At 33.9% G+C, this 26,714-nt stretch overlaps 2 long non-coding RNA genes across 4 annotated transcripts in view; one reads left to right on the top strand and one right to left on the bottom strand.

Moving 5' to 3' along the window:
- Nucleotides 1-26,714, bottom strand: part of LOC140609800 (uncharacterized) — a 96,149-nt gene that overhangs the window by 38,663 nt on the left and 30,772 nt on the right. The gene's annotated exons all lie outside the window — the stretch shown is intronic.
- LOC140609798 (uncharacterized) lies at nucleotides 1,969-5,192 on the top strand. The gene is made up of 2 exons (XR_012011520.1): nucleotides 1,969-2,323; nucleotides 4,302-5,192. It is a non-coding gene; the product is annotated as an uncharacterized lncRNA (long non-coding RNA).

Consider the following 26,714-nt stretch of genomic DNA (forward strand, 5'->3'; position numbering starts at 1 on the left):
AGATGATCCAATTAACTCTCTTCTTAATAGATACATCATGGTCTTACAATGTTCAACCAACTTTTTAGTTTCTAAAACAAGCACAGCTCCAGTGTTGCTCAGTCCTTTCTTTCTTTCTTTCTTTCTTTCTTTCTTTCTTTCTTTCTTTCTTTCTTTCTTTCTTTCTTCTTTCTTTCTTTCAATTTTATAGGTTATTTTCTAATGTAAATAACAAGGTAACAGCTGAAATGTGGATAACAATAGTAGATATAAACAAGTACATTTACCGAAAAACAGACATGTTTTACTTAGATCATGAAGGAAAAGACTTAACTTCTGATAGATCATAATTTGTTTTCAGAGAAGAAAGAAGGAAGACTGATCCACATTCATAAAAGAATGATTGAGGCTTTTTTAATGACAAGCTTTATCATAGCAGTCATGGTTCTTAAACAGAAATCACTTGGGGAGGAAATTTAAGGCCACTAGGCTGGTAATAGGATGCTGCTCTGAGGAACAGGCTTTTGAGGCTGAAAATGAGAAATTAGAACGTGAGGAAGGATGTAGGAACTGCCCTAGATTATCCTTTTATTTTTCTCATCTGTTATAATATTCTAGCAATTGATCAATTTCACAGTAAATGCCTTATCACAATTTCAGCAGATGTTTGTCTGCTGTTGACCAATAATTAGAATCTTAAAGTTTAAGTTAGGAAAATTCACAGGGGTCAACAAATATATTTATTTCCAAATTTCCCTGAGCATAAGGGATACTAGGGAACTTGTTCCCCAGAGATCCTGATTCAAAATGTCTGTGGTGTGCCCCAGGAATTTATACTTTCAACAAATGCCTAGGTGATTCTATTGATCTAGCAATTGTGAGAATCTCTCATGTTATTGCCTTGGAGCTAAAAACTTTGAGACTCAGCATAGCAAACAAATGAATTGCAAGATCTCATAAACTGAAAGGAAGCTGAAACCAGTTAGTGCCAGACTTGTGTAAAGAATCCAGAACTCCTAACTTTCAGGCCAGAGCCCTTTTCTCTTTTAATTCAAGGTCTGACTAATGTGAAACAACAGTGCATGCCTTTGTATTATTTGGTATTCACCAGTCTACACCTTGAAAGAACAATGCATGTCAAAATAAGAATTGTTTTTGTCTTGTGTACTCATGAAAAGTAGAATAATCTACTCAAAACCCTTTTAACAAATTTTCATTTGTGAGGATTTAAAACTGGAACTTGACAAGTTTACAAGGACAGTTATAAACTGAAATAAGCTCCTGGGTGAGGCTTTAGAATCCTTTTCCTTAGGGATAGTTGTATTTTTAATATTTTTTGTTTTTGTTATTTTGTTTTTACATGGTATAGAACCAATAGATAGTGGAAAAAACAAGTTGACACATCTGGAAATATATGTTAGCACCATAATTTTATAATTTACCAAATTTTTCCTTTTGATTTCTACTTTCCTTCATTTGCAAGAAATTATTAATAATTATATGCATTAACATAGGACCTATAAATAAATACAAGGAAATAACACAGATATAGTATCTTAGATTAAACATATCATTTACAACCAAGAATTGGCAAAGCAATGAACAGAAACTCCTTTAAATTTATTTATCCATGTCACATCTCATTCTTGTCTTCTTGCCATCAGTAGTCACAAAGCAACTTAAAAAAACCAAAAGCATCAATAGTACAATAAAAAGAAAGAAAGAAATGGACTCAAGAAATACATAAAATGCAAAATCTTTAGGATTTGTTGTGGGTTGGGTATGGGAAAGGAAGGAAAGAGGTTATTTAAGAGCGACTCCAAGGCTTGCTGAATGACTGAAAGGACAATAGACCTAATCAGAAAAATGAGAGAATCATGGGTGAGGGCAGACTTTTGGTAGACTGTGGGGGAGGAAATATCAAAAGTTCAATTTTGAGGCTGTTGTGAGGGAGTTGGTTCTAAGAATTCTAAGTAACAATGCCAGTAATTCACTTGAATATTCAAGACTAGAGTTCCAAGGAGAGAGCTGAGATAAAGATATAAATATATGTTTACATGTATTTGGTAATTATTAAAATTATAATCATGAATAAGTTTTCCTGAAAATATGTAGGGCAAGAAAAAAAAAGGAAGAAAAGCAGGCCTAGGAACTTTGAGTTCTTTGAAGATTTCAACATAAACAGTAAAGGAAGTCCTGCAGCAGAAACTAATAACAGCAACATCGCTAGAAAGAAAACGAGAAAACAGTGGTGATAGAGAAGCTAATGGCCAATGGAGGGAGTCCCAAAGGGCAAAAAGTAATCAATATTTATAAATAAGATTTTATAACTAAAAAAATGAAGGCAAGTATTGACTGGATTTAGTGAAGTAGAGCAATGATACCCTTTTGATAAAGGAGAGCCATGTTGGAGGGAGTTGAAGAATGAGTAGACATATGAAAGGGGAGGCACTGATGATTAAAACAGTACTAAAATAGAAATTAAATTAGTCTTGTAGTTGAAACGGGATGTGGGATTAAGGAAGGAGTTTTGATTGTTGTTATTTTTTTCCATTTGTTTTGTCTTAAGATAAGAAAGATATGAGATAATTCAGTGGAGATAGGGGAAGAAGGAAACACTGATAATGAGATTTCCTAGAAAAATAAGAAGCTTAGCCTCTGCTATGTCAACTGAATGTACATCCTTTATGCTAACAGGATACTTGTATACTTAATTCATTAAATTGAGAGATTTATTTTGTTTTATTTGTTTTTATTCTAGGGGAAAGTTAGAAGTTGCCTAGATGTTAAGCCAATATGGAGTTGATTAAAGTATTGTATAAATGTAAAATAAATTATAATTGGGTCTTCAAAATTATCTACATTTTTATTATTGAACTGAAAATATTTTTAGCAGTATTATTCATGTTTTTCTCTTTTTACCTTATGCTTAGTAAAGTGTTTTACACACACATCATGAGTGTTTAAAAAACACTGACTAAATAAGTAGAGATATATACTACATGGAATAAAAACTCCATTACACAAACAGGTATACAAGGAATATTGACAGTTCTTCATTTTCTATAAATCAGCTTAATTTTGATGCCAAACTCTTACTTCATGGGAACTTGTGAAACATTCTGTGTCAATGTCCACTTGTGCTCTTTTGCTTCCAGCTCCTGGCAATGTTTATCTATGGGCTTCTTTGGCTCCTTCCAGTCTGTTATTTTGTCTTATGTGGGAAGTGAGAATCTTGGGCTGTAGGCCCAGGGTCCAGGATCTGGCCTCCTAGTGCATTAAGTATCCTTAGAGAGAATATCTTGACTCCTCTCAGGGTACCATCAAAGAGTTAGCACAGGTCCCTTTGGCTTATATGACTCCTGCCCATTTCTCTCATTTCCAGAAATGTTTAGCCAGTGAAGCACGCCCTTCTACATCTTCATTCTTCTAAATGGTTTTGGATTTTGGAAGCAAAAGACAGCACTATAATAAAACTTTCCTAAATCATAGAACATGTTACCTCTTATGGTCCAAAAGAGTAATATCTCAAATATTATCTGGCCAAATATATTAATTTTGTGAAAAAGTCCTGAGGATGTGGGATAGACAGATAGATGATAAATAGAGAAATGGAAAGATTGATAAAGTTTCTGTGTAATGAGACACTGTGGGGATTTTTAAATTTTGTTGCATTACTCGACTCATTTTCTTTTTTCTATTACTTTTAATGGTGTCTTTTCTAAGATATTATTTAATAAATGAAATAAATATGGAAAAAGGAAAAAATTAACTTTAATATCTGGAAACAAATGGTTTTCATTGGAAAGTACAGCATTGCCTAGAGTTGATACATGGCAGGGTCCACCAACAACTCCAGCTTCTGAATGGCCAGGAATATAGGTGTAAGAAATCCTTGTTTCTCATGTTTGCGCTTAAAAGCATATGCAACTGTTGCCTTGGGGATACACTATATTAATTACATGCTCACTTTTGAGTATTTTTCTTTTCTAAATAGTCATATTGTATGTGTTGCATACAGAATAACACCATTTTTTTTCAATGGACTCCATCCTGCTTTGCATTTAAGTAGTTTTTAGATATATTATGAAAAGGTCTCCAGTTACAGTCAGACGACAGAGTTTAATAAATCACAGAGAATGGAAATTTTATATGGGAAAAGGCATGTTCTATACCTTTGCCATTCAAAAATTTATAATTTATCCATAAAAGGATGTCTGCATGTTTATATCCCTTTTGAGCATATTCTTCAACTGACCAAGCTTTAGAAATGGTAGGCTCTATTCAGACTGTAATACTGTCCATGTTACTTGATCTTCCAGCTTTTCCTTTTTGACTTCACTCTCTGAGAAGTGTGAGATGGGAAATGGAAATCCTGTTTTCTTCTTTTCCCCGTAAGTAATCATTTGCTTTGACTAAATTCCTCTCAGTAATGCTGACAGGCATGCTGCCAACAACAGAGCATTCACTACTTATTGCTGTTGAACCTGCCCTGCTGGACTCAAGGCTACTCACCAAAGGAGCATATTCTGATCTCCTTCATAGAGCAAGCCAAAGTGAAGTATGAAATGATAGCTACCTACTGTTACTTTGGTTTGATTCTAAGAATTATACATGACCCATCTTTAATCTTCACTTTGTATAAAATTCCCCTTGCTCCTGAGGCCAACGAACTAGGAAGATTGAAGCAAAAGTAAAGCCTGTAAATATTCAAGGCTAATACTTTGTCAAAACAAGATCACACCATAATGAGTGTTATGCATACATTTAAGAAGACTCTCTTTTGTTCTCTTGTGCCTTTTGGGAATTCAGTTCCAGAAAGTAGCTGTCAGCTATCAGGTCAAAACTTCGGTTTAAGGATGTTGGGCAGCTGCTACTGGATGCAGAAGCAGAACAGAGAAGCTACAACTAGAAGAGTCAGGGACTTAGTGAAGCTGAACAAAAGACTAGGCAATGGATTCACAATAGGGGAAAAAACAAAACAAAACAAAACACCAAACCAGGTATCCAGAGGCAAATAAAAATTGAAGAACACCATGAAATAGCAGTTTGGAATCATGCTGGTGAGCAAAAGTTCCAGGCACATGGATCCTGGGAATCGTAACTCCCAGGATGGAGTGGACTCCTCAAAATGTGGGACTCACAACAGTGAAGGAAGAAGATTTTAGACTTTGCTTGGAGTCACTATTTAATAAAAATTAATTAAAATGTGATTATTTTACTTTTAATTACCTTTCAAACCTTTTCCAAGAAAAAAGTCTCAATTTAAATCCGTATGTTTCATAACTCTATGGTCATTTATTTTTTATCAGAAGGAAACCTAGTCTCTGGCTTAGAGGCTTAAATGTTGGGGTTTTTATCATATGTATTTTATATCACCTCCTATTTTGGCAACTAATATTTTCCATTTTAATAACATAAATTTTTCTTTGAAACATATTTAAGGTGAACTTAAAGAGAAATAATAGGTAAATAATAGTTTTAATGTAACAGAGATGATTCTTAAAATGGCTGAAGTCCTGAAGATGGCACTCAGATGACAGACATTTGGGACATAGAGTTTTGAGTATGATGACACACTCTTACATGTACACCCGTTTCCCCCACCAATTAGAAGCTTTGTCTATTTTCATAGAGACTGAGAATACTGAACGCACACATGTACACCCAGACCCACACACACAAACAGATATTATTGTGAAGTGTGAGTGTGGGAAACCTACTTCCAGCTTTTTTTCTTATCCAATAAAGGAATTTGAAATGAAACAACAAGGACGCCTGGGTGGCTCAGAGTTTGATCGTCTGCCTTCCACTCAGGTGGAGATCCTGGAGTTCTGGGATCAAGTCCCACATTGGGCTCCCCGCAGGGAGCCTGCTTCTCCCTCTGCCTGTGTCTCTGCTTCTCTCTCTGTGTCTCTCATGAATGAATAAAAAAATTTGAAAAAAAAATGAAATGAAACAACAGCAGCAAACAATTTCAAACCACAAAAAAATAGTTTATTTTATGTTTTCAACTCCTCTGAGTTAAGGTGCTTACCCTTAGTGATCCCATTTCAGATTGTCAATGGCATTCTCCTTGGCTGATGACAACCGTGTTGTATAACCCCAGCATTCTGATCCCATGATGGAATGTAAGGTTTAAACATACTCCAAACAATATTACTTTGTGAAGAGTTTTTAGACTAGGAAGGTCTTTTTGTGGAATTGAAGCATTTTAAAAATTTATTTATTTATTTTTACATTTATTTTAGCATAGTTCACACATAAGGTTGCATTGGTTGCAGAAACACAACGTAGTGACTTAACAGCTCTATATACATTATGGTTTGAATCTGTGAATAAAGCAATACTTTTCCATGATATCGTGAAACAAAAACAAGTTAGAATGGGAGTCAACTATCATAAATCAGCCTATATTCTAATAATAGAAAAGAGCTGTCTTGTCTTTTCTTTCATCTTGGATAACATGTTTAACTTTATATCTAGTAGTCCTGTCAATCTAAACCCACTGTTTTATAACAACTGAAATGTAACATACATATAAAATAGCTGATACCATAATAGTACAGTTCAAGGAACATAAAAACATGTTTATAATACAAGCACCCCATCCTTCCCGATTACAGTCACTACAGTCCGACAAGGATAACTGATATCCTGGCTTGTAATAGTTTAGATTAGTTTTCACACATTTTAAAAAATATATATAAATGAGATAATGCAGCATATACTATTTTATGCCTGATTTCTTACATTCAAAAATTTTTTTTGAGATTCAATGTTATGTTTATGAGTGCAATTGTAGATTGTTCATTTTTATGCTGTACATTTATTTGTGAAAAGATATTGAATTTCAGAGCAGAGAATTGCAAATTCAAACTACACTGAGATACTATTTTTATCTATCAGATTGGGCAAAATTAAGGAGTGGAACAACAGAATCTATTGGTGAGCCTGTGTGATTACTTTCAGACTTTGTAGGCTGGAATGCAAATCGGTATTCTGCTTAAGAAGCACACACAATTACATGCATATTTAGTTTTTGATCCAGTCCTCTCACTTCTAGGAATTTAACCTGCAGATATGCCTATAACAATATATATAAACACTAAAAATATTATATAATTTAGGGAAACACTGTTTGGAACTGGAAAATACTGGAAATAATCTATATGTCCATACATAGGAGGATGCTTGAATAGATGATAGCACATTCCCACAAAGGAGAGCTACATAATTTATTTTATTATTTTTAAAAGATTTATTTATTTGTGAGAGACACACAGAGAGAGACAGAGAGAGACACAGGCAGAGGGAGAAGCAGGCTCCTCAAGGGAAGCCTGACGTGGGACTTGATCCCACGACTCTGGGATCATGCCCTGAGCCAAAGGCAGAAGCTCAACCACTGAGCCACCCAGGCGTCCTGAGAGTTACATAATTAAAAAAAAAAAAAAAGAAAGAAAGAAAAAATAATTTTATGTATAGACTTGGAGTGATTTCCAAAATGTATTTTAAGTAAGAAAGGCAAGGCACAAAAAGTGTCTTATTTTTCTTTTTGATTAAGAAAGAATGTAAAATTTAAAAAATACATAAATGTAGTTCTCTCTAGTGCAAAACAAAAGCTATGGGATGCATATGCTAGTTATTACTGGGACCGGTTAATATCAAGGGATGATTGTGATGGTGTGGAAAGGATAAAGAAATGGGGGAGGCATTCAATTTTCCCACAGTCTCACTAATACTTGTTATTTTTTGTTTTAATTTTTGTTGAAAACTGTCCTAAAGAGCTGTGAGATGATTTGCTTTTCCCTAATAATTAGTGCTACTTAATATTTTTTTATATACCTGGTGCCCATTTGTATGTCTTCTTTGGAATGTGTATCCAACTCCTTTGACCATTTTAAGGATCAGGTTCCTTCCTTCCTTCCTTCCTTCCTTCCTTCCTTCCTTCCTTCCTTCCTTCCTTCCTTCCTTCCTTTCCTCTCTTTTTCTTTCTTTCTTTCTTTCTTTCTTTCTTTCTTTCTTTCTTTCTTTCTTTCTTTCTTTCTTTCTTTCTCTTTCTTTCTTTTTTTTCTTTCTTTTTTCCTTCCTTCCTTCCTTCCTTCCTTCCTTCCTTCCTTCCTTCCTTCCTTCCTTCCTTCCTTCCTTTTTTCTTTCTTTTCTTTCTTTACTTTTTCTTTTCTTTCTTTCTGGAGATTGTGATTGCAATAGGAAGGAACAGTGAGAGAGGGAGAGGGAACCCTAAGCAGGCTCCACACCCAGCAAGGAGCCAACAGGTGGCTTGGTTCTGCACAACCTTGAGATCATCACCTGAGCCAAAAGTCAAGAATCTGTCACCTAACTGATTGTGTTATTCACCACCGTCCATTTCTTTCTTTTATCCCACTGTTAAGTTGTAGGAGTTCCTTATATATTTTGGAAGTGTAACCTTTATGGATAAATGGTTTGCAAATATTTTCTCATTTCATAAGTTGTCTTTTACCACTTGTTTGTTCGTTTCTTTATTTACTGCTGTGTAGAAGCTTATTAGTTTGTTACCACTTGTCTATTTTTGCTTTTGTTGCCTGTACCTTTGGTGTTACATCCAAGAAATTATTTCCAAGACAAGGTCAGGAAGTTTTCCCCTATGTTTGCTTCTAGGAGTTTTGTAATTTCAGATTTTACCACATCCACATATGCAAAGAGAGACACAAGGAAGCTTTTGGAGGTGACAGTTATACTTTTTATGGTAATGGTAATGCAAGAGTACACTATGTCCGAATTCACCAAATTGTGTACATTAATTATATGCAGTGTTCTGTATGCTGATTATATACCTCAATAAAGGAAAAAGAAATGATTTGTAAATTTTTAGTGGGAGGAAGTGACACTTCTCTGGGTATGCCTTCTGGTACTGTTTCATTTTTTTTTTTTTTAAAGTAAGGTCAAAATAGAAATGGAATTCCAATGAAAAACAAATTAATTAAGTCATATTTCAAATAAATACCATAACTACCCTAAAGGTTAAAGAAAAACTAGCCCTAAGCACAAATATATATTAATATATTGGATATTAGCAAATGAATAACAAATAAACCAATAAGCAAATAAATAAACAGGGAAAATAAGAAAGCTCCTCTTTCTAGTATAAGACCAAGTAACCAATGTGGAAATAATGATCAAATTATACTTAAGACAATCATCATCATAAGTTCAAGCAGAGATCATTAATGTTAAAATGAACAGGTGAAAGTTTGAGAGAGTTATTTATATGGCCTTAAAGTATTTCCATACATGTATTTATTAATTACAAAGGGAAAAATAAGTGTTTAGGAGAAACGTTGCAGAAAACCACCTTAACCAAGAGATCCAAATAGTATTATCAATAATGGGAAAAATCGGCCTCACATTCTACCTGATATTATTGCTGGAAAGACCACAAAATCATTCCTGTGATATCTCTATCCAAACTGCATAATCTGAATCCAATCATGAGAAAACAATAGTGATCCCAAAGTGAAGGACATTTTACAAAATAACTGTCCTGTACTCTTCAAAAATATCAATGTACCGAAATTCAAAGACTGCAAATCTATTTCAGAATCAGGGAGTCTAAAGAATCAACTGGAGGCAATATATAACCTGTAATCTTATTTTATTTTATTATTTTATTTTTAAAAGATTTTTTATGTCAGAGAGCACACAGGGGGAGAGGCAGAGGAAGAGAGAGAGAGAAACTCAAGTAGGCTCCATGTTGAGTGTAAAGGCTGCTATGGGGCTCGATCTTACCACCTTGAGATCAGACCTGAGCCAAAACCAAGAGTGAGATGCTCAACCGACTACAACACCCTGGTGCTCCTAGAATTTTATTTTTTATAAAGAACGTTACTGGAAAATGGATTAAATCTGAATATTATCAGTCAGAGAATCAGATCAAATTAATTACCTTTTAATAATTTTACTGTAGTTGTAAAAGAGAATGTCCTTGATCCTTAGAAAAGGAAATTTAAGTATTTCAGATAAATGGATATGTCTGAAAATTATTATCCAATGGTTGTGGGGAAAATATGCATATATATCACATGTAGAGAAAATAAATTATAAAATATCAACTATCATTGTACACATAGGTATGGATATATATTCACATATGCATGTGATATGTATATATACTTATATGTGTATTATATATGTATATATAATACACATATTTTAAATTTGGGGTATCTGGATGGTAAAAGGTATGTAGAATTCTTTACATAGGATTTTTTTGGTATTCCTGAACTTTTCTGTAAGTGTGAAATTATGTCAAAATGAAAAGATGAAAATTTTTTTAAAAAGAAGTCTAGGACAAGCACACCCAAAATTTTACAGAGAGTGTCAAAGAATCAGGTGCTACTCCTTAGTAGAAAATGGAATAGTAGAATTCCAGGCTAGAAAAGGTAGTAAAGGGAAGGTTAGAAAGGTACTTAGACATTAGTTGCTATGGCAAACAGGCTAATTTTGCCCAGTAGAATCTCTTTCACCCAGAACTTCTTAACTCAGTAATATATGCATGTACCAAACCATATACTCTTGTACTTTAAAGTTGTGGCCTGGAATTGAACAAAAAACTCCACATTTCCTTGAAAATACTGGTGAACTTGACACCTTATCTCTCTATCCTTTAGCTCTACTGATGACTAGAAAGTGGACATTAATTAATTGAGGCAGTCTTGTACATTTCCTATTTTCAAATATAAATTCCCCTTCAGTAAAATAATCATGGTGCTTTTTATAAGGTTTTTAGTGGCTTTTATATAATGATAATGTGCTTACATTTGCAAGGTTTGCTTGACTTTCACAAGTGGTTTAAAATGGGCAAGGAAATCTTTTCAATGTATTTACATAATTAGTACTTATTTAAGGCTGATATACAAGCTTAATTATTTAAAATACAAACAGGATTTAATTAACAAGTATGCTAATTGTGCTAATTTAGAAATTAGGCTCAATTCAATCTTCTTTGCAAAACTTTGAAAGGGAATGGATTATAGTCAAATATAGAAGATGTAAATATATTGGAATTTCTTTGAAATACGTTATTTGATTTCAGTATTTCATTGTTAGTATTTAGAACTCGTGTATTGTGTGTAAAATACCTTGTAAATTTTGCAAAGTTTAAAAATGTCATTTGACATTATCTCAGCTTATTTTTTTCAGTATGAAATGTATATTAAGACATGGCTTGAACAGCCACACTGACCTTTAAATTAAAAAAAAATAAAATAAAAAGCAGTGTTAGTGTTTTTGATTTGACAGACCTCAAAGACAAGTTAAACTTCCTGCTAACAGCTAGAGGGAAAAACAAAGTGTGGTATTGGCTTGCAATTATAACCTTTGCTGAGAAAAATGTTGACTCTGAAAGCCAGCAAAACAAAGTTTTCACTTAGATATTCATAGCTATTGTTTCTTATATCTGTGAATAAATAGTGACAACAAATGATAAATAATTCCAAAATTCTACTGAAAATAAAAATTCTTTATTTTGTGGTTACAAAGAGCCTAAATAAAAAGACTTCCTTTACAGAAAATATCTGCCATAGAAGAAGTACTTTTTTCTTTTTTTTTTGGATAAGTCTAATTTGTTAGGGCTTACCATAAGATTTCTGGCAAATGTAATTTACGTGGAGGCATCTATATTCAAAAGATTCTGATTAAGTACCTACTACATGCCAGACTAATCTGAAAATATTTTATTGAAGACAAATTTTTAAATATTATGTCAGTGTCTGAGTGATCAGCTGTGCTGATATTTATAGAAGAGTATATATAGAATACAAAAGAAATGATAAGGTTTTAAAAAATGACAAGAGGAGAGTGTCAATTGCCAGAGGTGACAGATTATGGCAATTTATTCTCTTCTCGTGGATGCTTATAAAAACTAAAATAATCTGGAACATTTTATTTAATACTTTTTTGATTTAAATAAAAACTGGTAGTCTACAGTAGGTCAATTTCTGAAACTCCTTTTCTTTATAAGAATATTTTTGTGTAGTTTATATGAAGCCCAGCAACAGATGCCTTTTCTTATTCAACTGGATTGAAGTGAGGATGCAATTTTTCTATCATACTTTTTAATATAAACTTTATGATTTCATTGCACTGAGGATTAGCTTTGTATTATATTATTTCTGTTATACATGATATATATGTATAATTGTGTACATTTTCTTTTTTCTCTCTTAATTTTAATTTGTCATCAAAACTACCAAGAAGTTAAAGAGAAAAGAGTCCACTATGGTGTCTTCTATAAAATGAAAGAGTGTGAAGTTTATGTACCGGAATTACATGAATTTAGTTTAGCTCTATACTTGCAATGAGTATTATAATGGCAGTTCATTTTATAATGCTTTTCTACTCTATTTTATTTTAATTAAAAAAAATTATTCATTTGAGAGAGAGAGAGAGAGATAGGGAGAGAGAGCCCTAGCACAGGGCAGAGGGAGAAGCAGGCTCTGCACCAAGTAGGAAGCTCAACGTGGGTCTTGATTCCAGGACCCCTGGATCATGAACTGAAACAAAGGCAGATGCTTAAATGACTGAGCCACCCAGGTACCCATTTTCCTACTCTACTTTAATGTTTTAATTATTTAGAAAACTAATAGACAATTGCATCATGAAATTATTTGTTACTGAGGAATTTTTAAATAATAGAGCAAAGAGAAGAGAGAGGAAAAAATAGGAGAGAAATAGGATTTTGTGTATAGAAAACTAAATGTTTAGGGAAATTCTGATAAGTAAACATGGGAGCAAGCTAAAGGAACCTTTGTTTTAAAAGCTGGATCTTAAGAATGGTTAAATGAAACATCATTTTCTTTTTTTCCTGTGAACAACCGATAAATCAGAAGAAAATAAGACTCTCCGGCATGAAAGGATGAAGGTAACTCTAACCACACTGAATCAGTTAAAGCAAACTTTATATTGGTTTTTGTTCACAAATGTCATGTCCACTGCATTTTGCCTTTGGTTTCCTTTCATTTGAAACCCTAGGAAACCTGAAACTCAAAATAAAATTCCTACCCTTTGCTGAGCTCTGTGGGTTTGGAAACTTCTCTAGGGTTTAGTTCATTTCTTCATTCTTACCAACTGGCATAAGAATTAGACACCAAACCCAGATGAAACCACAAAAATTGGTCTCAAAACAGCCCTGGCTATCAAGAGAAAGCAAAATGTTAAGCTTATAGGTTCACTGAATGGTTCAGGGTTTTGGAAACTATTCACATTATACTTGGCCCTTTTTATCTCTATTCTCGACCCCAAACTAAGAAATCCCTTAGGATTTAAGGTTTCAGTTTTAGGACAGAAGCTTGGATCTTAACAACAGAAACTTTCTTACATAGATACTCAAGGAAAGAGAATTGTATGTATTTCAATCTCATGAAAAGATAAATTTAAAATTTACCTAAATTTGCATCATTACTATAAAAACTTGTAAAATGTAAACTAATCTCCTAATTATAGACTAAGATTGATGAAATATCACTGACTCACTAGATTATCCAAACTGTGATGAGTGGTGTATAGTGAAGATATTTAGTAGCTAAGTAATTTAAGAAAATTAAAATACACAGTGTTTTTGGAATAGTTAAAATTTTAACTGCAATATAAATAAAGTTTAATATTGACTTGCATTTAAAAATAGGAACTAAAATTCCAATTACATTTTGTAATTGCGGGAATAAACAAAAGTAGGCAAAAGTGAGTCATGTTCATCTTTTATACTTTGAAAATAATCTACACATTTTTTTCTACCATCTCTGACCTACGGAATGATGGTCATCTGCTGCTCTCATATTTGAGTTCCACTAATGTCTTCCCATTCAAACCAGAAGATTTACTTTGTCTAAAAACCAATGCTAAAAATAAAACCCAAAACAAAATATCTTGCATTGACTAGATGCCTTGTTAGGATTAAATTTGGATTGAATTTGTTTTCTTAACTAACCTATACACACAGAAACACAAACACACACACTACTTTTCCTAACAAATTTTAAGTCTACAAAACAGTATCACTATAAGTCTCTATCCCTTTTAATGAACTTTTGGAACCCTTAGCCAACTGTCTATCTATTTCACTTTGGCCAGAACTGCATCAAATAGCAACTTTCTAAAGGAAGGTAGTCTGTGAATACAAGCATTTTTAATTGGACACAATATTGCCATTAAAAAATAAGCATGTTTTTAGTAAAACAATAAAGGAATCAATACTATATATTAAGCCACAACCAGCACTATCTACTAATTTTTTAAAATTCACCTTATTTTTAAAAAAATTGAAAACAATAATCCTTGCCATTTATTTTCATATGGCTAAGAATAAAGAAGTGTGTAAAGTGATTAACTTAGTTGAGAATTTTCCAGAGATGCAGAAAGATAGTAGCCTTTAGATGAAAAAAGCACATAGAATAGGATAATTAAAATAAATCCAAGTTTATAAACTGCAGTGGAACTCCAGGGGGTAAAGGGTGGAAGATATCCTAAAGGCAACAACAGAGGGAGGGAAAAAAAAAAAATTCAGAGGGAAGGGAAAAAATATCTGCAAATGAACAATACTTTTAAAAAGATTTTTTTATTTATTCATGAGAGACACACAGAGAGAGGTAGAGACACAGGCAGAAGGAGAAGCAGGCTGCCTGCAGGGAGCCCAGTGTGAGTGAGACTCAATCCCAGGACTCCGGGGTCACGACCTGGGCTGAAGGCAGATGCTCAACCACTGAGTCACCCAGGAGACCCCAAATGAACAATAACTTGATTAAGAGCTTTAAAGTAAAACTAAAAAAGCATTAGTGACTAGTTGAGAGGTGAAAATTAAACAAGATATAGCTAAAAGAATAGATTAAGATAATATAAAAGGTATAAAGAGAGTAATTTTAGTGTTTTAAAGACTGATTTTCGCAGCAGAATCAACTTGCTGATCAAACTGAGAATTTGCCATGTTGTAGGTATCCATTTTAGAAAATTAAAGTTAACCTTAAAAAGGATCAGATTAGAATATAAAGAACATAGGGAATAAAGAATGACATGATCACTCCAATTAAAAGCAATAAATGATTGAGGAAATAAAAACCTAGCACATAGAATACAAAATAAGATAGTGGACAGAAGTAAACATGCATCAGTAATGATAATAAACTGTCTACACATAACAGTTAATGCCAAAAATATTCAGAATGAGCAAACACTTAAAATTATTACAATGTGATGTTTATAAATGTGATTAAAATGTAATATCTCAGAAATTTTCAAAATACAGAGATAGAGACTATATATTAAGTTTTAAAAACTTTTGTATAAGTATGTCTGTTATAGACATTTCTGAGGAAAAATTATAGATATGAACAGTATTGGTACTTTTTTATTTTTATTTTATACCTATAGCTCTCTTAAGTCATATAGTATGTTGTCAAAAATATCAATGAATCAATTAAAAAACAACAAACAATTCTTTAGGAAGAATCTTTAAGTAACCTGACCTATATACAATATACATATGTATTAGTTAGATGAGGTCACAAAGGTGAGATCCACATCATGGGATTAGTAGCCTTTCAATAAGAGAAAGGAGAAAGATCTCTCTCTGTTTTCACCTATAAAAGAAAAATCCTGTGAGGACATACTGACAAGGCAGCCATCTGCAAGCCAGCAAAAGAGCCCTCACAGGGAAAGTCAGCTGGCACTTCTATCTTGGGTTTCCAGTTTCCAGAACGGTAAGAAATAAATTTCAGTGGGGTAAGCCACTCACTCTATGTTGTTTTCTTATAATAACTCAAGCAAATTAATACAAGCAGGTGTTAGATTATTTGGGAATAGTATAAGCAACTAACTTCCAATGAAAAGAAAACTCAGATGTAACAAAGATTCCTAGAGGTACAAAAATTACCAAAATGGAGTCAAGAAAAAAAAATACTGATAAAAACTGTAATACTCAGATTTTTGTGGGAGAGTTCTAAAAAATTTTGAAGGAAGACAAGTTCTTTCTTATAAAGACAGTTTCACAAAACAGGAAAAAGAAAGGAATCAATATTTGGCAAGTACAGTAACAAAATATAAATTATAGTATTTAATATAATATTAAAGTAAAAACCTATGAGGTATTTCAGAATAATAATATGTGCTAGAACTTTATAGGCACTATAATAACATTTATTTTAATACATATACAAATATTGAACAATAAAAATTTTTTGAAGGAGATACATTCTACATGCATATATAGGTAGATAATATATTAACAATGTCAGTTCTCCCCAGAATGAATCTATAAATTCTTTGCAATCATTTTTTTTAAATTTTTTATTTATTTATGATAGTCACACAGAGAGAGAGAGAGAGAGAGGCAGAGACATAGGCAGAGGGAGAAGCAGGCTCCATGCACCGGGAGCCCAACGTGGGATTCGATTCCGGGTCTCCAGGATCACGCCCTGGGCCAAAGGCAGGCGCTAAACCGCTGCGCCACCCAGGGATTCAATTCTTTGCAATCCTACTCAAATTCTAGTAGGATTCTTTTCAAAGCTAGAGAATCTGATCCAGAAGTTTATATGGATGAGTGAAAAGTCAAACACCAAAAAACAATTCTGAAGAAGAAAACTAACTATATTTGTGTGGGAAGCCGAGAGAGGCTCTCCTGGTCTGCCTAATATTTTGACTTAGTGTAAAAATTTAATAACTGCAATCAAATGCTGTTTGTAAAGGGATTTAAGAATTGAATATAACTAAGAGCTCAGAAGGAGATCCAAATCATATAAAAACTTGATATGTGACAGAAGTAGTACTGTGATTTTATGAGGTATGGGTATAATGGAAATACAGTCAATACCTGTCACTGGTACCTTTGCAGCACATATGAGTAAATGGTTCCTATTTTACATAGCACCCCAAAACAAATTCCAGATGAATTAATGAAAGAAGTTTGAAAAGCAAAACTTTAAAACATTTAAAAATCAGCATAGATGTAACCAACCAAATATGAGTTTATGATATCAAAATGTCTCCCATATTACATAAAAGATAAGCAATCTAAAAAAACATTGGAAATTCATATAAGCAGTTCATAAAAATGGATGATCAATATGTATATGAAAATAGAATTCTTTAGTTATGAAGTGTAATCCACTTTTGTATAAAGTTATGTTTCCATGGTCATGCAATTGCTGCAAGCCTGAGACCACACTTCGACCAACAACGCCTAAAGAATCTCCCTATGTGCAAAAGGATGCCTGTAATTCCTGTGGGCAGTTGATAAATTGGAAGCTTCATAAAAAGTAGATCATAGAAATAAAGTCTTCTGCAGTCATACATTGAAATACTGTCTAGTTATAAACCAAATTTAAGTGTAACAAGCAGAATACATTTGGAAAAATTAATGTCGCTTTTTAAATGTTGCAACAAAAACCTTACACTATAATAGCATATCCAATTAGAACATACCCATTATCCTTTAAATGTGGTTATGTGTGAATGATTATTTACATAACACATAAATCATTCAAATGAATTATATATATCAAAATAAGCATAATGTTTTCCGCTCTGATAGGAAGAAGGAATGTGGGATGAGTGGAGTAGGTTTTACCTATAGTTCTCCATATGTGTGCTGTTTTAAAGATTTTATTTATTTATTTATTTATTTATTTATTTATTTATTTATTTATTTATTTATTTAAGAAAGGGAGTGCCGGCGTGGTGGTGGGGAGGAGGGCAGGGAGAGGTCCCAAAGGCGGAGCCCCACATGGGGCTTGGTCCCACGACTCTGAGATTACAACCTGAGCCAAAACCAAGAGCTGGATGCTCAATCAACTGAACACTCCCCTGCATGTGTTTAGTAACAAAAGGTACAATAAAATATTAGTTTTCAATCATTACAATAGTGAAGTTTTAAAAATGTAGACGTTAAGTACATAGTACATTATTTCCTGTAGGTGTGAAACATTTCCTAATTAAAAGTTTAAAATATATTACCCTTATCAATAACAATTTCTCAATAGAAAACAGATCTATATTATCAAAATGATTTTTTTAATGTGATGACATTCCCTTATATATTATCTAATTGTCATTCTGTGATCAATTGAAATTCAAATCAAAACCATTCCTAAAACATAGCTGTGATAGGAAGCACAACTCAAAACCACAGTGAGATATCACCTAATACCTGTCAGAAAGATAGAATCAAAACGACAAGAAATAATGGTGTTGGTGAGGATGTGGAGAAAAACAAACCCTCGCACACTGTGCTAGGAATGTGAATTAGTACAGCCACAGTGGAAGACAGTAGAGAGGTTCCTCAAAAACCTAAAAATAGAAATTCTACATGATACAGTAATTCCACTGTTGGGTATTTGCCCACAGAAAATGAAAACACCAATTTGCTAATTTGAAAAGACAAATGTACCCCTACATTTATTGCAGCATTACTTACAATAGCCAAGGTATGAAGGCAATCTTTGTGTGCATAGATAGATAAATGAACAAAGAATATGTGAGATATATATATATAGAGAGAGACTATTACTCAGCTCTAAAAAAGATGAGTTTTTGCCATTTATGAACACATAGATGTACATAGAGGGTATTATGCTAAGTAAGCTAAGTCCGGCAGAGAAAAACAGGTATATAATTTCACCTCCATTTGGAATCTAAAAAACAATTGAGCAAACAAAAAGCAGAATCAGATCTACAGATACAGAGAAGAAACTGAGGGCCGGCAAAACAGGTGAAGGGAAGTGGGGGATAAGAGTTCCAGGTATGGAATGAATAAACTATGGGGATAAAAGGAGAGCATAAGGAATATAGTCTAGTCGGTGGTACTGTAACAGTGTTGTGTGGCGACAGATGGTAGCTACACTCATGGTGTGCACAACAGAATGTATACACTGGTTGAGTCACTGTGTTGTACACCTGAGATTAATGCAGGATCGTGAGTCAACTATACTCAAATTTTTAACATAGATAAATAAGTAAATACAGCAGGGGGGTGGTGAGAGACTTCTACTGTTTGGGTTAAGCTGAGGAGCTGAGCATGCAAATGAAGAAATACACAGTATTTTCCTCTAAACTAAATGTGGTGAGTCAAAGGAGAAACAGCTATGATGGTGGGTTTTAAGGGTCATCTTGACTGGGCTTTGCTGCCCCCCCCATTAATCAATCAAACACTCATCTTACTATTACTGTTCTGGAGCTGTGGTTTATGTCTACAATCCAACTTTAAGGAAAGGAGATTATCCTCACTAATGTGAGTGGGCCCCATCTAGTCCCTCAAAGGCTTTTAGAGCCAAAGTGAGGTTTTCCTCAGAAAGATGAAATTCTCCCTCAAGACCACATGTGACATTAGCGTCTGAGAGCTGCTACCCTGAGGGAATGTTGCACAGATCCCCAACTGGCCCCACAACTGTGCAAGCCAGTGCTTCCAAATAAATTGTTTATGTGTGTCTGGGTGTCTTCTATTGTTCTGTTTCTTCAGAGACGGGCTGATACAATTGCAAATGGTGCTTCCTAAAGGAATTCACAAGTATTGTTTAAGTTCACTTTAAACAGTTTGGTGTGAGAGTGTGTGCACACATGTACATGTGCAGACTTGCATTTTGTGTGTTTTAGAGACTTTATGCTGATTTTTTTTTTTTTTAGTTTTTAGTTTTTATTTCTTCTGTAGTTTCTTATCTGTAGAAAACTGTAGGCTACTGATGTGACATTATCCCTCACTTCTTTGCCAACGAAATCACAATTTTTTCAGGTCTATACCCCTAAGAAAGTTACTCCATGCCCAACTACAGGGTAAATCTTATAAATCTGAGCCTATTGTAATATTATTTCTCTTTCCAATGATTGATCAAAGGTTGTGCATAGGACAAATTTCTGGGCGTTGATATGCAATGATAGGTCTACTGGAAGGTCTACAGGAAAACTGGAAGAGGTGGTTCCTTTTCTCCTTCTCCATGTTGCGATGTCAGATGGAATGCCTGGAATTGCAACCATCATTCAACTATGACGGAAGCTCATCTGAATTAAATATGCCTTTTGGTATATTTCACAGTTTCTTCCTTTTTCGCTAATCTAGGCTAGATTTTTCTGTAACTTATAGCTTAAGTCATCCTAACATATATACTTTCATATTTTTTTCTTTAGAAATTGTAACAAAATATGTAATGCCAACTACCAAGTCCACTGCATTTCAACTAACAGGGTAATTTAAGACTTGAACATTAAACACCAGAATATTACAGTACATTCAGTGAAACCTAATATCTTGGAAGAGACTCTTCAAAGACCCAGTTTGAGTGAATTCAACTAATGACACTTAATTGCAGATTTTTTTGGCTGGTTTCGGTCAATTGAAGGCATTATTAATGTGGAGTGCAAATGGATCTAAATTCAAAAAAGCATTCATTCCAATTCTATTCTCATAATACTAATAGAGTATAGACCAATCTTTGTTAACTACTGAAAATACTTCTCAACCACATCTGATTAATTGGGTAGACTGATAGAAATCTCTATTTGAAGAGCAGAATATTGCCTTATCAGATTGCTCACCTTTGATTCTTTTTCCAAATTAGAAGCATTTACAGAAGAATTACCTGAGAGGCTATACCACTAATAACCACTCATTTTCTTTTATATATTGCCTGAAATAGGAATGTTAACTGTTTATAACACACACATTTAAATTTCTTTAGTAGAGAGAGAAAGAGAGCATGAGCAGGGGGAGGGGCAGAGGGAGAGGCAGACTCCCCACTGAGCAGGGAGCCCAGCCCAGGGCAATCCCAGGACCTTGGGATCATGACCTGAGCTGAAGGCAGATGCTTAACCAACTGAGCCACCCAGGCACCCCATGTTTTGTATTTTTTAATGAAAATAGAATATAATGCAGTCTTTCTCTTGCTGTGGATCTGAACTAATTATTAAAATGACAAAAATGGCAACAACAACCAAAGTAACTCTTTAATCTCAAAGCTTTGTTTAAATACCAACAATTCCACAGAGATCTCTATGAATCATGCCCGTCTTAATTCACCTAATTATTGCATATATTTGGCAAACTATGTATTTTCAATACTCAATACTTTCAACTGCTTGTATTTCAGTCTGGTGGGTAGGATATTCTATATCTCACCTATAAGGTTTGCCTTTTTTTTTTTTTTTTAGGTGTGCTACTTAGATAATACAGAAGTTGACTTGATTCAATAGTCTAACAACAATATAAAGGAATGAATCACTGGAAGTCAGAGTTCATTCAGAACTTCCCCACTGATGGGGCTACATCATAGGAGATCAGGCTCTTTCACTGGGGAGCAATAAAATGTCATTGGTTTTTCATATTATCTCTTATGTCATGTTACCCAGAAAGGAGTCCTATATAATCTCCTACCTACGTGAGAGTGGGCATGGGCAGGGATGGATCAGTTTTAGCCTGGTTCTCAGGATGTAGGGGGCCAGGGTTCTCACCACTCAATTTGTCTATTTATACCAAATCTTTTCACAGCACTCCCAATCTCCACACTCTGCTCTGCCTTCCATCTCTGGTGGAATGAGAGAGGCCGGTTTCCTGACTACAGATCTAGGAGAGGTGACCCAACTTGCCCTCGAATTTGTGATACAAACTTCTAGCTAATCTTTCCATATTCAACCAATCCCTACATCATGGCCTTCAGCAATACCAGGAATCTCAAGTTCCTGAGGATGTGTTTGGCTTTCTGACCTTCATGGTCTTGCTTCTTCTTAGAATTTCTCTCTCTACCCTGCCATATTTGGTTAGACTTAGATGGTCTTCAGTCTGCAATGTAACTTACCACGTGTCCTCCATTTGTCCAATTTCTGGTCAATGGTTGTCTAAAATTCTGTTCTCATCGTCTTTGTGGTTTTATAGCTTTCTAATAGTTGCATCGTTATTTTGTGAAGTATCAGAATGGAGTAAAAATAAATGCAATGTATCAATCTTTCATATAAAAATACAGGTACTCTATAAAATGGCATTGTCATATTGCCAAGCAGTCTTACATTTGCATTATGTGTTCTTCTGTGCTTTAGGATGATTATAAAAAAGAAAGATGAATTAGATACATGTAAAATTTATAGCATTTGGCATTTCGCAGGGCTAATTTTAATTATATGTTTACCAATTTACTTAGTGAGGTGTATTTGATCTTTTTCAAATCTTAAAAATATTAAATTATATATTAAAATTAAAAAAAAACAATGTAACTGATGACATTAGTATTGAATAAACACAGCCAGTAACATAAAAACCGCATTTTGCCACTCTAATAAATCAGAATTTAGAAACTTCCCTTTACCACACACAGGCAGTAAGCTTTTATACTAGATCTGTTTCAAAAACTGATAAAATGCGCCTGCAAAATTTACAATCTTCTCTTCATGATTTACTAATACTGATACTAGTACGAGACATCACAATCTCTGCAAACTGTAAACGAAAACTGGAATGCTGTAAATATAATGAATATTCACAGGTTTTAATATTACAATAAACACATAATTTGATCAGAAGACAAAAAAATCTTTGGCATAAAGTACCCAGGAAAAACTAAGACTTTCTTATATATTACTTCCTAGTCCTCCTGAACCAAAGGGATCTGTAAGACTATTACAAAACAATGCCTCCTTATTTCAACACCAAAATTCGGAATAGTGTTTTATGCCTACATTATGACCTAAGTATGCGATGATAATTACTGGGCACTTTCAGAGAATTTCAGCCTGGGTAGTTTTAGTCTTATCCTATGCAACATGATAGACTTCAGTAACCCTTTGTGTGTGAATAGAGGAACTTCTGGCAGCATAACAAATCACAGCTTGTGACTCAGAATAGGTTTTTCATAATACATGCAATTGAGAATCATTATTCAAATGCTAATATCCCATAATAATCATCATGACTTATGGTATTACACATTTTTCTTCAGCAGTTTTTATTGGGATGTTCAACTAAAAGTCTCATCTTTAGTTTGCCATTTAAAGTTGGGCATAGGAAAGAATGGCTCTTAGAGTATATGTCATGATTTCATAATGTTAAATATATTGACTGCATTGAGCCATAGTTGGGTGTTGTAAACTTTTGTTCCTGAGTTAATCAGGTTGCTATGTTCTTGAAGGGGCTGTAGTTCATTATTTTTAAGCAGGATAGGTTACACGTTAATTCAAATATGTCTGATGAACTGACAGGAGAGGTAGAGACAAATGAACTGAAACTTGTATTTTTTATTATAACATGTTTATACCCTCAAACCTGTAGTATAACAACAGAGAAGTCAGCATCTTGTTTATGCCAAACAGTAATTCCCTGGACAGAGATAGCTTCATAGGCTTGTATCTGAGAGTCACAGAAAAAGAACTATGGAGACAAAACTGGCTATTTTTTTTTTGTCTTTCTTCCAGAGTAGCTATTTTCTTGTTTTAGATAAGTGATCAGGGGCTATAGGTCTACCTTCCTTGACCCTAGCTTGCAGAATATGAGATGTGGTTTCACAGGGGTTGAGAGACAATTTTCCATGTGTCTCACATGGCTGGATGTCTTGTGAACAGAAGCACTGATTGTGTTCTGGACTATCTTTCGTATGTGGTGAGCAGCCTTGAAAGACAGACACAGTGTCACCCTTTGGAGCGAAGAGCAAATTTGCTTATATCCTTGGAAGCTCGACATAATTTCACTCTCTGGATAGTTTGCTTGATATTTTCTGGAGCAAAAGACAGACATGCTTGCTGTCCATAGTAATCCACTGCATGTACAGATATCATTTTGTCTTTTTTACATTTCCCTGAGGAATTTGGGCTTGAGGAAACAGCACAAGAAAATGCTGTACTCTGACTACTATTATTACTGTGAGTGATAAACCATTCTTTGTCTCTGACTGAGATGTCTTGTGTCTTCTGTCAGTGTTCATTAAACTATCATAGATTAGCTAGCTTATTAGCTTACAAGTCAGGTAAAATCTCAGAAACTACAGTTTTCACAGAAGAAAGCCTCCTATTTCTTTGCTGCAAAATCCCCCACTCACATTTTCTCAATTTCTTACATGATTTCACTAAGTATCTTGCCTTCACTTACTACTTCACTCTTTTGGAAATATTAAAGGGATCTTGTTTAATTTTGGAAAATGTACAATTTCTGAAGATACATAATCTTTTAATTTAAGACAGCACTAACTTTAGGAAAGATAGTTTTGGGTAAAAATTATAATCATAAAACACTGATTCCACAAAAAAATTAATTGCAGGTGGCTTTTCAAGTGTGTGCTCAGAATTTATTTTTACGTCTTTTTTTCTTTGACCTTAAAACCATTTGGTGTCAAAAGTGCATTACCACCCAGTGCTAGAATTCACACTCTCTCCATAGGAACATTTGAGTATGAAGCACTACAGGTCAACCCCATTTCAACATGGTTTTTGTCAGCTCTACAGATCTAGTCAAATTCTAGCCTGCCTCATCACAGGAATTCTATTTCAGATTTATACATCCTAAAGGAACATTCATGGCAGTGTGAAATGATCTTCTTTTTGTTTCTAATAGAATTAAAGGCATTTAAAAATCTGCTACGAATGCAAGTGACACTAATTTGATTGCTAATTCTGATACGTGCTTTGGTGCATATTCATGTTTATTACTTGCATTTAATGACTGCAGATGGGTGGAAAAGTCACACAAGTCGGTGTCTTTCTCTCTTGGGAGCTAGCAAATGAAACTCTGATATCTAGCCTTGGGTATTAATATCTGGTAAATAACTTTGGCTTATATTCTAATTTGAATTAATTATTTTCATTATAAATTGTGATTTCTATAATATTAAAATAAAGTTTCAAACTTTGGAAGTTATACAAAATAAACTATCATAGAGGCCAATACTACTCATAATTTATGAAACTATGATTTTCCCATTTACTGTATAGGCAATTATAAGAAGTATATGCCTATATCTATATAGGGGAATGGACCCTACGGTGCTGTCAATATTGCTGTATATGCTTTTCAAAGTAACAAAAATAACCTGGACACTCATTTGTGGGCAAATGATATACTACAGAGTTGGTTTTAAAGTCTTTAAACCATCTTTTTTTGTCAAATTTTAGATATATATTTCTTTGAAGGATTATAGGCAATGCTGTGTAATTTCTACATTTTAGAGTTAAGGAAACTAAGGATAGAGAATTATGGTTTCAGAGTTCATAAGGACATAACAGGGGAGCTAATATTAAAATTCTGATTCAGAGTACTATAGCAATGGCATCAAAATTACCACAAAATTACCATATATACACACACACACGTACTATATATGGTTTATATATACTTTAAATATATCATATATACTTTAAATATATCACATATCTCACACGCACACACATACACCCATACTACTTGGACCCATTTCAGGAAATTCTGTAATAGCAAAGCTAGAATCAGCGTCAGATGCTTCTGATGCACGGCTAGATTTGGAAACACTGCTCTACCTGACATTGCCTCCTTCAAGAGAGGAACTTATTCACAAGTAGATCTCAACAAAAGAGAACGGACTTCAAAGGGAAATGAATGGAACCAAGAAAGCAACGCCATAGGGAAGACTTTGAATGAGGTGTGCACTTTGTTGACGGTCATCTTTGTGAGCAATCTAACATACACTGAAAAGTTTCCTAAGAATCTAGACATTTGTTGTATCAGGCTCATAGTCATCTGCTTCACTCAACAATTATATTTTGGAGCATATATTGTCAGTAGAGATACGGCAATGAATCAAAATGTTGAGTATATATATATACTCAATATCTAGTAGGGGATATTTTAAAATAGTTTTACTAATAAATATATCATTATAGTTTTACTAGTAAATTTATCATTATAAGAGATATTCTAAAGGGCAGATGAAAGTAGAAAGCAAAATAGAACTCAGAGTTCATAAGAATATGTTGATGACCTAAGGTCTAGATGGTGAGTAGGAGAGCTAACAAAGTTTTTGAAAAAGTTCTTGTGAAGGAAGTATTCTTGTCATAGTCAAGGAACAAGAGTAAGTTGATTGGAAATAGTGTGAATGAATATGTTATGATTAAGGCGGGAAAACACAAGTGGGATGGTTATCCACAGAAAAGGGGCTGAGAGGAACAACAGAAAAGAAGTTAAGTACCATTTATTTATTTAGAGCATGTGCATTGAGCTTTGAGGATGTACTGGATACTTTGATCAATATTCTAAAATATAAAATAATTAAAACAGCTCACCTTCTAGTTTTGGTTGGATATGCATTTGAAATAAATTTGTGAACATAACTATAAGAACAACTTTTTTTTATAATTGGGTTTGATTGTTTGTTAAAATTATTAAATGGCTTTCAAAGAAAAGTACATAACCCGGCAGTATACAAAAGGCACTAAAACTTCAGCACACAACCTTTTTCTGGGTTGCCATCGAGGAGCTTTTTGTCCGTAAGCATTCAGCATCCTGTGTATCGGTTAGCACATACTAGCAAGAGAATGACAAGTTCTGGTTAAATTAAATGGGGAATTGCTTACAAGGAGGATGGCAAAGAGAGGTTCTATTAAACTTACATTTCCAGACACTTGTATTACTAACAATACAGCTACAGTTTACTGGGTTCAATTATCATTGCAAATTGGCAAACAGCACTTGCCAGCCTTCTAATCATTCAATATATTCTTTCATGTTCAAGCAGAGCTGACAGTTTAGTTGAATAGTTAATGTCAAAAAT

This window comes from Canis lupus, chromosome 2 (genome assembly GCF_048164855.1).
Source record: "Canis lupus baileyi chromosome 2, mCanLup2.hap1, whole genome shotgun sequence".
In the NCBI taxonomy this organism is placed as follows: domain Eukaryota; kingdom Metazoa; phylum Chordata; class Mammalia; order Carnivora; family Canidae; genus Canis; species Canis lupus.